The following is a 14,495-nucleotide window of genomic DNA, read 5'->3' as shown; positions in this document are numbered from 1 at the left end:
GTCCTCCGCATAAAAGGAAACCACAAGCAAGGTTCTGCAACATTTTTTTTGCTTCTTTCCCCCACTCCATTGGAATGTCTCCAGTTGTAAATACTTCTCCATTTGTCAGCAGTCCATTTCCTCCATCAAGTATTTACTCAAGATCTTTGTAACTGGCATCATCACAGACAATTTGCATGCACTTCCATTGCCCTTCAAATAAAAGGAGAAGTATTTCTTCAGACATTTGAAGGGAAATATCCCATGGACATTTGATCTATATGCTTTCAGTCACACCTCCCCCTCAAATCACCCCCCCCCCTCTTACCTCCAAGAAGCCAGAAATAACCATGATGTGAATACACAACCTGAAAGTGCCATAGGCATGTTGGGGATGTTGGGTGGTGACGCTTTCGTTTTTAGACAAAACTATGATTTGTAGCTAATTCTACCATAGAGTTTTGCCCTAAAACCAGAGCATCACTGTTTGATGTCCCCAACATGCCTACATAACTTTTTGGTAACATAGGTTCATTGTGCCACTCCTCCCCGCTTCTGGAAAGTTTCCTCCTACCCTCCTGCCAGCATGTCGTTGGGACCTGGCAACCCTAATGCAGATATCGGTTGTGGCTGTCAATGCAACCCCCACCCCCCATCTAAGGCTGGTTAGGAACTTTCACACACACACAAACCTCCAGCTAAATTCAGATGGGCAGTGCTTGAGATAGCTTTCCGATTAATCAAAACTGAATGAGATATCCATTGTCCAAAGTTGTACCTCCACATAGTGGTGGGGGAGACAAATAACAAGCTGTCAGGACTCATGGTCATACAACCATCCATGTATCCCATCAAAGAAGTGTGGATGGGTTGTTTTCAAGTAACTTGTATGGAAGCCAACAACTCTCTGAGCCAGACCGATCATTCCACCTTAAGTGTGCCTTAAGTTATTCCGAACTAGAGTGCCTGCTGGCTGTTCCTAAGAGACAAATATGTCAACAGTTAAGAACACTTCAAGGGGAAAAGGTTAACACAGTTCATTTTCTCATAGCACTGGTTTATAGCTACAGGTTAGCCAAATTTCAGTTTTCTGAAGAATTGCCTTAATAACCTTGGTACTCCCTTCAGTGGGCAAGTGAAACCCGCTGTATCTAAACCAATGACTATACTTATTTTATTTTTTTTGCCTAGGCAGAATTGCTGGTATATTTAAAAAGAAACAGAAACAAAGGCTTGTTTCCTGGTAGCTCTCTGCAGTGCAAGGTGAGCATGCCAGCATGTCCTTTTGCATATCACAGCAATCGTCCAGCTTGCTGTTTGCGACTAGTTGGGGTTACCAATGGTCAGAATGTCCCTTTATGCCATGAAATCCACATTTTTCTATTAGCCTGTAAAGAGAATGACCTTCATGTAAAAGCCAAAACTCATATCTTTCAACGAGTTCCCTACAACAAGTGCGGGAAACGCAGTCACACAAATAAAAGGCAGGTTTTACAGAGATATCATCTGAATAATTTTTGCAAACGTGCGAGGCTTGCAAAATTTGGTTGAAATCCAAAACCTTTCCCCCCCAAAGTGCTGGGAATGTTGCCACACAGTTCAATGGAACTAGAATTTCACCTATTTGCAAAGCCAGTGGGAAATGTCTTGCTGCCATGTACTGGTAGGTGATGCTGTTGTACTGTGCAGTCCAACACATATACTGAGAAAAACGTGATTAGTTACCTGGTCACAAATTACCATGCTGTGCTATTAATTTCCACAGTCTCTATTAAGTGTAGTAAGAAAACATTTGCAGCTACTGCTAGCCCATTTTTTCTAGCACTAAAAATGTTCAAAAGGTGCTGTGCTACAAGGCCTCTATATTTTATTTCTGCTGGTACATTTTTTTCCACAACACAATGGACGAAAACAAACATATGCAACCATTCAAATCAAGTACACATCTACATAGTGATTTCTGAGTAGCAATGCCCCAAACATCCTGTGTATAGGAACTGCAGCTATATTTATATAGAAAAACATTCCAATTTCTTTCTTCTTCATATTTTCAGCTAAATGACTTTTTGCTCACAACACTCTTATGCTTGAAGTGACTCCTTGAAAACCATGATTTTTAAAAATACCATTAATATTTTCTGTGCCTGCCTGGTCCTGTTCAGCTTACTGCCAATTTTGAATTCCAAACTGAGCTATGAACTTACTGGGTGACTTCAGGGGAAAAACAGCAACAACTGTTGTCTAAGGCCCAGCTCCTTATCTGTAACATGGGGATGCTGATACTGGCCTGATTTAGATTCTGTTCATGTCTTGTTTAGAGGTAGCGATAACAACATCAGAACAACCTACGCACTATTTAGTTTTATCTGAACAGCTTGAAAATGTCCAATTACAAGAAAAAGACAACTATGGAAGCATAATTATCTACTGTACCAGTTCAAGTCTGCTGCCACCACCACCAATAAAAGACTAATATAGTTTTAAAAGACTAATGTTTGACATTTTAAATTGAGACTTACTACTCTCTGTGTACCTAATGACAGCATAATGTTCATTTCTTGATCCTAAACACTGTTGCAAGAATTTGAACTTATTCCTTCATGAATTGTTTTGATCTACCATCAATTTGTATTTTATGTTCCAAGAATCCTATTTGATGCTGGATGATTTTATTCTCCATGTTTTCTTTAACCATGTCAGTTAACATATTTCTAATGGGCTGGAATTTGTTCCTATTTCAACCAGTACCTTATTTAAGTTCTAATTCCACATTGTATTTCTGTGACTTTACATAAAGTGTGCTAATCGTAACAAATATCCAATTTTTCTTGGACATCCCCCCCCCTTCTTCATTAAGTATGGAAACAAAAGAAAGGCCTTATGGCACCTAAAAATGAACAAACATCATTAGGAATGCCCTTCTGCTTATCTACATTGGACAAACATTTCAGTTCTGATGCACCAAAATAGATGGACACAGATCTGACATAAAAAACTACAACATTCGAAAACCAGGGTGTCTGTGTGTGCATGCAAATCTTCAAAACATTGTTCTCACACACACACCCCACACACAACCCTTCCAGAACTTGAGTTTTGTCATTCACTATGATTTTTAATAGGTCAGCAGGAGATGTTTAAGAGATGTTAATTGATATTTATGTTGCACTCATAATTATCATGTATCATACTGTAACCCTTTACAGATGGAACCTCTGATCCCTGTTGTCATTCATTATGTGTGACAACCACATCTTTTCCAGTCCCTTTCACAGGGGCTTATACTCGAATGATTTACAACAGGATTTAAATGAATTTGCTCATGGCTGTAACTCCACCTCTTTCCCCTCCCCTTGTAAACTGAATGATAAAAAGCATCTGTATGACAGTTATGTATCCCTCTGTGCACCTGAGCAAATGAGGTCTGACTCAGAAAGTCTGTAGGAGAATACATTTTGTTAGTGTTTAAGGTGCAACTACTAGATTTCTGTTTTATTTTGCTGCAACAGACTAGCACAGCTACCTGTTGGGATTCATTAAGTGTGATTTTTTTATTTTTTTCACACGATAATAACTACAATCATACAAATAATATAATATAAACAAACAGTTTATGTAATCATAATCAGCTTATACATAATCAATCATCTATGATCTTCTACTACTGCATCATTTACAATATCTAATCATACATAGATACAAAGACAAAAACTGTATCTTTCTACATATATAAAAGAAAGTCTCCTCACCATAATATCAATGCCGAGGCCAACCCCCTGGACCTAGAAACACAAAATTTGGGGAGAGCACTCCTACCATGACGTAGATGCTCACTAAGAAGGGATTTTTAGAAATTCAACCCCTAAGGGGGTCAAAAGGGGTAAAATGTTCTCCCCCATTGCTTCCTCTGTAGCTGCTATGCTGCTGCCTCCTTGCACCCCCCCCACTCTCTGATTGGTCAGCTGCAGAGCTCAGTGTTCTGAGGTTAAAAAAACACCAGTTACAGGAGTCTGAAGACAGGTAATGACAGCTGAGGAAATCAGGAATGGCCAACAACCACCTGTGAGGTGCAGCCCTGCACAGGAACATCATCGAGTCCACACTGCTCACTGGCAGTGCTCAGGGAGAGTTAGTGTTCATGCCACACATACCACTCATACCATCAGAAAACCCCTTTGAGTTCAAGAGGCTGCAGTTCCCTCTCAAGATCTGCTTTGCAATGACCATCAACAAGTCCCAAGGCCAGACACTGAAGGTGACTGGAATTGACTTAACAGATGACTGCTTCTTAAATGGACAGTTCTATGTGGCCTGCTCCAGAGTGAGCCCACCAAGCATCCTGGTGATCCTAGCACCTGAGGGCAGAACCACCAATGTGGTCTACAGAGAGGTCCCTCAGTGGGGGGGGGATACATGTGTCTTACTTCATTTCTTACACTACAGTCTTCTCCATTAGAACCCCTACAACAAATGTTACATTTCAAACTTCACATCATCAGTATTATAACAATCAGTATTATAACAGGATTTATGGAAGTTAAATACTGTAGCAAAGCACAGGTATCAATCTAGTATACAAATAAAAGCTACCCCAAATTAATTATTGACCAGAACGTACTTCCATTAAAAGTTACTTTTTATACCCTTAATTTTGTACATCTGTTCAGGTCCACACCCATCTTGCCCTAATTACTTCATAGCTGACCTTCCATGTTTACATACATATTGCCTGACTCTCTTTATCATTTTCTGTTTTAACAATGTAATCTTGATTCTCACCTATGTGATTGAAAATAGTTTCCATTTTCCCTGGAATTCTGATCTGGATCTGTTATGTACATAAAGTGTTAATTTTGCCATTGTTGCATAATGATTTGATTTATTTTCCCATTCCTTCAAATTGTGTGATTTTGACATATTTTACAGCTGCTCCTTAATGCACTTGATGACTCTTGTCCAGTGTACAACTTTCCCCCTCACTTTCCCTAAATTCAAACTCTGTCTTATTGATGGTGCTTGAATACTTAAAATATGTAATTAAATGCAGATAAACTGGAATTAACAAACGAAGTGTTTCTAAAGAACCTTGCACCTTTGTCTGATGTGATTTAGTTCCTTTTCCAGCCTTATCTGGAAACGCACTGTCATGGGTCTTAGATGTGTAAGTGGATATCCAGAAAAGGATAAATTCCCAAGCTGCACAGCAGTTCATTTACTATTTAGTTCCGACGCTTTAGATGGCAGCCTCTCACCAGTGATGTGTGACCTTTCCACAAAGTTGCTGTTTGTACTGGAGTTGATTTAATTGCAGAGATGAACTTTTACTTCTGAAGAGTCTTAATCCAGTCTTTTGATGCATACATCGTTAGCCTTCTTGTCCTCTCTCTCTTACAAAATGGCCTATTAAAGTTCAAAGCTTGCCAACTTTATTTTCTTTAATCTGGAAATACAAGGTTTTGCTCAGTGTAATAGTTTTCCTTTAAAAAAATGTTAGATGACATTGTCTTGATGCAATCATATCCTCCTCTATAATAGGAGAGAGTAAAAAAAAACAACAACCACAAGATTTCTTGACATAAGAAAAGGTCATTTTTCCTCCAGTGTCTTTCGCCCTTGGTGCACAAAGACAAATGCCATGAGTTCTAATCAACAAACATTTCTCTCCTTTTCTCGTGTTCCTATGTGTTTTAAAGCTCTCCCTGGCTAGAATAAATAACCTTTGTCAATAAACAGAACAATAAAGAAGGCCGTGTTCCTAGGATATTTGTCAAGGTTGGACCCTGTGACTTCTCAAAGCCAGAAGACACAATCAATACCTGAGGTCTAAAGAGGTTCTTAACCATAAGCCAGCAGTGGAATTTATAGAAGTTAGCTCCTTATTCTGCATCAGGAATTGCTCCTGATAGTAAGCAATATGTTGGGTGACAGAAGAAGGACTATCAGATGCCAAGCAGTGAGACCAAATGATGGTATGACAGCATTAATTTCAACAAGGGGCACTTTGTAACGTTTGACTGACACATGCTTTTGCCAGATTCCCTTTGGGATATACACACACACATTTATATATAGGGGGAGGGGGAAAGCATCTCTTGGAATCCATAATCACTCACTTTAACCCTACACTTAATTGGGGGGAGGGGTGACAAGTACTCTTTTGTTGCAGGAGAGCATTTGCAATCAAACTAAGAGTTAAAATGACTGATTATGGGTCCCTATAGTGGCTTATAGCTGTTGCTGAAGCCCTGAGTCCATAAGAAGCATGCAAGATGAAAACATGAGACCAAGAATAAGTCAGTGGACTATCTGAAATCTCAGACACCCAGAGAAATATGGGGATCCCCCCAACTACTCTCTTGGCAGACCTGCTTTCTGCACATGATCCATAGGATTACAAATTTAATACCATAAAATAAGAAGAGAGCTTAAAACCCCAGATCTCTATGTCAATAACTTTAGAAATTGTATTTATATGAACATACTAAGCATTTGCTATGGCATCAAGATACATCCCTGACATACACTTCAGTCAATGCTATGAATAATTTCTGGTGCCTTATGGCTGCATTTCTGTCAAGTGTGTAAATCTCTGTAACATTACAATGTATTGTAATTGTGCTCAGTGCTTAGCATCCACTAATTGCTATAACTTCAATCATGCTTTACCCTCATGGTAGGGTGCTTGAATTTCTAGATCATTCTTTTGTGTATGAATCAATAACATGATATTGATAAAGGCCATGTAGTTGAAACGCTAAATTCTCAGTCAGCAGTCCCCCACTTTTTTCAACTGAACACAGCATAGTGGGTGCAGCCACAAAACAGCTGCCACAAAATAGCTGCTGCAGGAGATGAAGCGAACCACAAAATGGCTGCTGCAGCTTCCCTTCAATTACACAGTGAAGATGCTGCCAAAGCAACATTTTTTTAAATCTGCAGTCAATTAGATCTTGGCGGCCCCTACCTGGTGGAACGAGCTCCCGGAGGAGATCAGGGCCTGCAAGATGGAGCTCTTCCACCAGGCTTTCACATAGGGGCCGCCACTACCACCACCACCACCAATGATGTGGACAACATCGGGGTTAAGGATGGCCCGGTAAGATCTGCCACAATTTTGCGTGACTGATATCATCGAACTTACTTGCTTGGGATCAGCTATAGGACAACATCATCCCCAGAGAACTATCTGTTTACCATCATTGGATATATTCGGGGACCATCCTGCTTTCAATTGAGTATCATTGTTGTTTGTGATTAATTGTTATTAATGTTTTTCTTGCTTTTATCCTGTTTTATATGGGCTTTGCCAGTTTGGTGTAGTGGTTAAGTCTGGGAGAACCGGGTTTTATTCCCACTCCTCCACTTGCACCTGCTGATGTGACCTTGGGTCAGTCACAAGCTCTGGCACAGCTGTCCTTGAAAAAGGGCAGTTTGTGTTCTCTCAGCCCCACCCACCTCACAGGGTGTCTGTTGTGGGAAGGGGAAGGGAAAGGAGTTTGTAAGCCGCTCTGAGACTCCAAGTGAAGGGCGGGGTATAAATCCAATCTCTTCTCTTCTTCTTCTTCTCTTGTAAGCCGCCCTGAGCCTGTTTTGCGGGGAGGGCGGGGTAAATATCCCAATAAAAATAAATAAATAAATAAAATCTCTGTCAGAGATCCATCCCTTATCTCTTGAGCAATACCCACCCCTTGTGGGTCCTCAAGGTTAAATGCATGCAAATGAAGCAGACCTTAATATATATAAAGGTTTATTTAAAGATTTAAAAAAGATTTCTCTATGCAGTACAGTCTCTATAACCTAGTAAAAGAGAACACAAAGAAGCTAACTGTTCTAATACATTGGATACCTGGTATTAGATGGCATATCTTCTTGCAGCATAAAGATCAACACAGTAGCATAAAAGCATTCTATAGGTATTAGTCCATTATGATGAAGCATAACATATCAAAGCATACTAGCATGGCATGCACATAAAGCTAGTATGACTTCCCTGTGGCCTATACCCTTATTATAGCCTTTTGCCCTCTGGCACCAAGTGGTCTCTTAGATCCCATCAGGAATCTCCCTTGATGGAACTTTCCAGAAGATGTCAACATCTGCCTCCAATTCCCCCTCCCATCCGGTTACACAACTGAGCACAGGTTCTCACAATTAACCACTTACCACATTCTTGAGTCTGGCCTTAAAAGAGATAAGGAGATAAGGAATCTCCCCCCTTGGGAAGGTGATTGCAGGAAGGCCCAAATCATAGGCACCTGCCGGCCAGAGTAGGCCTTGAGGGAAATTAAGGTGTTTTTCCTGACAATCTCCAATAGCCAATCAAAAGCTTTGGTAGGAAACAGCCCCACCTGTCCCTGCCCACATGGAGTGTGCCAGATAATAAATCTGATGTGATAACTCCACCATTCAGGAAAAATGGACTTCTGATGCCAAATTTAAAATATACGTGTTGTAATAGGAGCTGGTTTGTTTGGAAGATAGAAGAACAACAATCAAGCTGCAATAAAGTGAAGTTTTAAGAATAACATGTGAATCCAAATGTACAACTTCATTTGGTGAATGACATAAGTACAAAGTATTCCAATGCAATATTATATTATGGAACAAAGAATAGGCCTGCAAATGACTACTAAAACATGTCACATATCACTAATTCCTGGTTTTGTTTCAATCAGTCTTTCCCCCTACCTCCCATCAGGGACTCAGCTGGTATCCTAGCCGCTTTGTGGTACCCAGCTCAGGGCATAACCTCCCCGTGTCACAAACTCCCTTACCATTAGCTAAGAGTAGAGAAGCTGTACTCAGGAATCTTCAACCACTATCACAATGACAAGCAGCCTGTGAGCCACATCCCTTTCTTGGAGCCTAACAAAGTAAACCAACAGGATTTTAGCATTAACTGTTTCCTTGCTGACCCTCTTCCTCCAATCCAGTGATGCTGCCACTGTCCAGCCTGCAAGGAAACCATCCAAATGCCCTTCTATTCAACTTGGTGTGCATAATTCTGCCCAGGGTGTTTCCCTGATTGCCCACCACATCCACGATAAGCTCCATGAGATAGGATCCTTGTTAAATTGAAGAAATGATTTCATTAGTTGTTGTAGATTTTCCGAGCTGTATGGCCGTGGTCTTGGCATTGTAGGACCTGACTTCATGCCTGGGTGGCTTCTGAGAAGGCAAGACAATGTTCATTGTCATAGTGGCATTGGGGTAAATCTTTCTATTGCCCAGGTGGTTTGTTTGTGCAGCCTCCAAGACAGTGGTGGTGATGACCCTGGAGGGGGTTATTTCACTGCTGGGGGGGTCAAAAGTTTGTTGGGGTTTTTTTGTCATACAGAGGATTAGTTTTGACTGGTTTTTAAAGTTGTGTTGGTAATTTGCACAATAGATTTAGGAGGTATAATTCTGTCTAGGGTTGCACTGTGTGTGTATGACTTGAGACTCTGCTTAGTGTCATGTGTGCATTGGGGGGCACAGTTACTTCTTTTTTGCCATCAATGTTGATGGCCTTAGAAAGGTGGAACTTTGTTTAGGAGTGAAGTGACAATCTATTTTTTTGATGAACTTTTAATCACATTATCCTGATTACCCTACATCAAGTATGGTAATAATAAAGCTGAGTAGCTGAATAAAAAGATGAGCAGCATTAAAAATAGAAATATGCACACCATGTTGTTGTGTCCTTAATGCTAGGCATCAAACTAAGGAGGTAGCAGTTTCAAAGAGGAAAACAGTTTTTAAAAGTCTAGTTCTTTTCCTCTCTGGAGTTGCAGTACCAACAACTTCATTTATCTCTATTCCTGCCTACAAATAATCCTCGAGTGGACTAGGGCTATCTAAAATACTGGGCAGATTGGCTTCTGGTTTTGGTGACTCGCTAACAGGCATGCTCCATCATGCTCTGATGAGAGTGACCCATTACCGTGGCAGACAAGAGGTGTCCCGGATGATTCCACACCCCCAGAGCCCTCGGAGGGGGCTTGTAGCCTGGGGTGCGAGGGGTGCCTCTTTCGAGGTGACGGCAGAGGAATTGAGGCTCCTCTCTGCCCCAACAGGTCCCACTGCTGTGGGACCAGCAATGGAGAAAGAGGCACACACCGGACTGAGCGAGCAAGTGATCTAGCGTATGGATTTTTTTACCTCTAGAAGCAAAGCACGGAATGAAGCATGAGTTCACATCTCCTTAAAACTAGCCAAGTGCCCAAGCGGGCAACCACCCCAAAAACCCAAGCCAAGCTAGCAGAAGGGGGAGAAGTTAACCCCCACCCCGGGAAAAGTTACTGTGAGGGCGAATGCGATGGGCAGAGAGATGGTTTTGATTGAAAAGCAACAATCCAGCCGAATAGTGTGCTGAATAGCAGAAAGCATCTGAATTAACAGACTTTCAAAAACTTAAAATAACTTTTCTCTCTGTGTAAACAATGTCACAACAGGCTGATTAAATGACGGATAGGAGGAGACCTTCTCCAAGAACTGCCACCTCAGTGATGTCGACCAGAAGTAAACACTGACTTCCCCAATATGTTAGCTACAGCATTGCACCATCTGCTGGACCAGATGACTAATCTCAATAATAATTTTGATGCTCTTCAAAAGCAATTGAAAAAAACTACTACAAGAAGAGAAGAAACAGCCAAAGCGTTGAAAAAAGTTGATGCTAAGACAAAAGTGATAAATCAGAGACTGGGGGTGGTGGAAAAAGAGCAGACCTCTGATAAAGAACAGCTGTTACAGTTACAAATGGAAAAATAATCATATGTCCTGAGATTTCAGGGTATCCCAGAGCAAAAATGGGAGAACTTGAAAGAGATTTTAAGTGAAGCTTTGGCTCCAGTCCTTAAAGCGGAATCTCTACAAAGCAATATGGATATGGTCTATCAAACATATCCAGACCACATTAAGAAAAATAAACTGCCTGGTGAAGTATTTGTTAAGTTCTCCAAGAGATCAACAAGGGACATAATCTTGAAAGTAACAAATGGGATAACCCTAAAAGTCAAAGGTGAAGAAACAAGAGTTTTAAAAGACATTCCGTTTGAAATAAGAAAGAAGAGGAGACAGTATAAAAACCTAACATCTTTTTTACAGAAAAATTCCACTCCCTACAAATGGATAACTCCAGAAGGACTTATCTTCAACTATAAAGGAAAAAAAAAACCCCCAAAAGATTGACTGTTACAAAAGCAAAGACATTTCTGGAACAGCACCAAACAACAGCAAAAGATGGAAAAGCAGAGGACAACAACACAACAGAAGAAAACACAGAACCTAGACTGGGAAGTAGTAAAAGCTCTTCAGGCAGTCCTTTTGAAGATTCAGACTCCGATAAAGGAGTAGCGGTTCCTAAATTACTGAAAGTTAGATTAATTTATGACAAAAATAAGCACAGGGGGAAAATATGATAAATAGCTTAATGCTGAAAATCTGATGTTATTAACAGTTAAAGAGCTAGGATGTACTTACTCTGGCTAATTATCCTTGTACTAGTTTGACCTTGTAATAGTAAGTACTAACCTTTATTCCTTAAAGCTTAATTGTGGGGGAAACACCACGTTTTGGGTACAAATTTTGTACAATTATTAATATATGATCCATGCATAACTCTTTATTTTAGGATAGATACTCCCGTATTCCCTTACCTTTGTAGTTTGTAATATAAAAGCTATAAAAAAGTATAAAAAATTAAATACTGGGCAGATTAAAGGAACAAAGTTGTCAAAAAGACCACATTCCTCCTTTTCCTCCAGACATGAGACTATACCCATACATACCAGAAACTTAAAATATCCCAAAATCCTAGTATCTGTCTGTCTGTCTGTCTGTCTGTCTATCTACCTATCTACCTATGAAAAGAGAAGAAACTGCAAAAATAAACCAATGGAAATAACTGTGCAGAGAGAGTCTAGTCTTAAATATAAACGACACAGTCCTGCAAATAACTTGGAGCACAATGACTGGTCCTTTGTGGATAATGCTGATTTCCTGTTTCTGGAGCTGATGTCATTTCTGGATTGTGCACAATAGAAGAATCAGAAGGGATGACATTGCCACTGTAGATGAAAACATCATCATCATCATCTGATCTGGAGTCGGAGTACTATGAAGTGGTTTAACATGAGGCATATTTGTTGTGACTCTATGATTTCCCCTCCGTGCTGTAATCATTGTGCCATTCATATGTATGACTTTATATGGTTCAGGATAGAAGAGCAATGAGAGTTTTTTTCAAAGTTTTAATGTTCTCCCACTTTGAAAGGTACTCCTACTTTGAAAGATACTATTCTGGCTTGCTTACATTGGTCAGCATATTGTTTCATTGTGAGCTTTGCCTTCTGATCGCATTGGTGTAGGAATGCATCTTTGCATGGGACATCAATTTGAGGCAATTTTATATGTATCTGTCTTCCAAACATAATGGTTGCTGGTGCAATATCCATGGGACAATGAGGAGTTGTTTGTGGAGAAACCTGTTGTGAAGGACTGCAGTTTAAAAAGCTTAGAAGTGTATAAATAGATATAGGACTGTGAAGGGTTAATTCTTCACAGAAACAGAGAGTCTTGAGTTTCAGGCTGCTCCAAGGAATCTGATTGGTTATCATCAGCTGAACAGAGAAAGACTTGAGAGCTGAATTCTGAGGAGAAATTCAGTCTGATTTCAGCCCTAGCTGAGAAGAGTTGAGTACTGACAGTGTCTGAATTCAGCCCTGACTGAGAGCAATATAACTCAGATGGAGTACAGGGGAGGTTGGAAAGGAAGGGTAGGTAGTTAGGCAAAGACTCCCATCTGGGCCAAGGAAAGGGGAGAGATCTTCTAGTGATAGACGAATTTCCCTACTCAGTCAAAACAGAGATAGCTCAGAAGAGTGGAGAGATCCCTGATCTGGTGCGGTTAGCCCTGTGAAATCTTGTGAAAGTCAGTTAAAATTCAAGAAGAGTACTGGTGTATTTAGAAAAAGGGTTTGGGTTTAGAGAAGGGGACAGAGTGTCCTAACATTCTGGAAACCAAAAGAGCCAGTGAATACTCAAAGAAAGTATACTGAAGTGTTTGGTAAACACTGGAACAAAAGCCTCTCATAATAAAGATTTTAAGGCACTGTGTATAGCTTAACAGCTATTCACTGTGAATAGAACAGAGATTTACAGTGACCTGATCCTATAGCTCTGGTTTTAACTACTCATTGGTGACCTTCATAAGCCAGATCCACTGCATGGTTCCACAGTGAACACAGGATAACCTTATCGTTTGAAGAAGGAAGTTATTTTCCATTACTGAAAGTTCACTCCTAATATTAGTGAAAGAGCAGATAACTGCTTGAACCTCAGAAGTCAAATGTTGTAGATCTTTCCACTGGCCATTATTGGATAGTCTTGACAATCACCTGCACAGCAGTCTCTCTCTCCTGAAGAGAAAGAACTTTGGGGACAGTGTTTGAGGAAAAAAGGTTGACATGTGCTGTGCCATGTTTGTATCTTCATGATTGAAGATTGGCACAGACATGTGATGTCTTGGGAAAAAAATAATCCATTGGATTGTCTTTACCAGGTAGATAAACAATTTGCAATCCTTGCAACGCTGAGCAACCATTGTTCAGATTGTTAAACATAGGTTAAACATGGGTTCCAGACACTTATGATGAGTTATTACTATGAATGGGCATTCATATATGTACAAATGAAAATGAGAGCATACCCAGACCACTGCAAGGACTTCCCTCTCTGTTTGATGTGCTTATCATCATTGTGGAGTGCTTGGGATAGTGCTATTCTAGCTTTCCTCCTTTAGGCGCAGCTGACTGTGCCACAGGACCAAAAGCTACATGTGTCCTTTGGAGAACAAAAATCTATGACATTGTGTGAACCATGAGAGCATAACCTCATGGAAGATTCCTATATTCCCCAGAGAAACCACTGTGGTTCCCTCCCATAGCCTACCAGGAGACAGCTTGTTCTGCCAATTTCCCCTGCTTTCTCCTTCTTGCTTCAGTCTCCCATTCCATATGGACTTCTATTTTCTTTGCATGCAGAGTTGCTTGTTTTCTCCAAAGAGTTCACGAGGGCACAAATAGTTCTCAGGGATTTAATCCACAACCGCCCCCCTCCAATTCCCAATATTGTCTTTCTGACAATCTGTCAGATCTGTTTCCATGAGCATCTTGCAATCTTTGTTCATAGGATCCAACCCTACATGTTCCTTTCAATATAATAATTGTATAATATTATTTTTGCATCAATAAATCAGCATTATATATTGTACATATTATAAATATAAATAATGTGCATTATACATATAAAGAACTGTATAAATTGCATATTAAAACATACCACAAGTATGCCCCCAAATCATCCTCTTTCACAGTGAAATGGTTCCCATTCATGGAATTTATTGCAACAACTGGTCTTCAACCACAGAACTCTACTTATCAAAACCTTCTATACCTATAACTCCTTCTTTGTCTCCTCTCTTACAATGTCTGGTTGTGCTCTTATGTACATACTTTGCGTTTTGTAGTACATGG

The sequence above is a fragment of the Gekko japonicus genome, unplaced genomic scaffold (assembly GCF_001447785.1).
Source record: "Gekko japonicus isolate JY-2015 unplaced genomic scaffold, Gekko_japonicus_V1.1 scaffold1734, whole genome shotgun sequence".
NCBI classification, from domain to species: Eukaryota; Metazoa; Chordata; class Lepidosauria; order Squamata; family Gekkonidae; genus Gekko; species Gekko japonicus.
The sequence above is the reverse complement of the archived record's forward strand: the minus strand, read 5'-3'. Positions refer to the sequence as shown.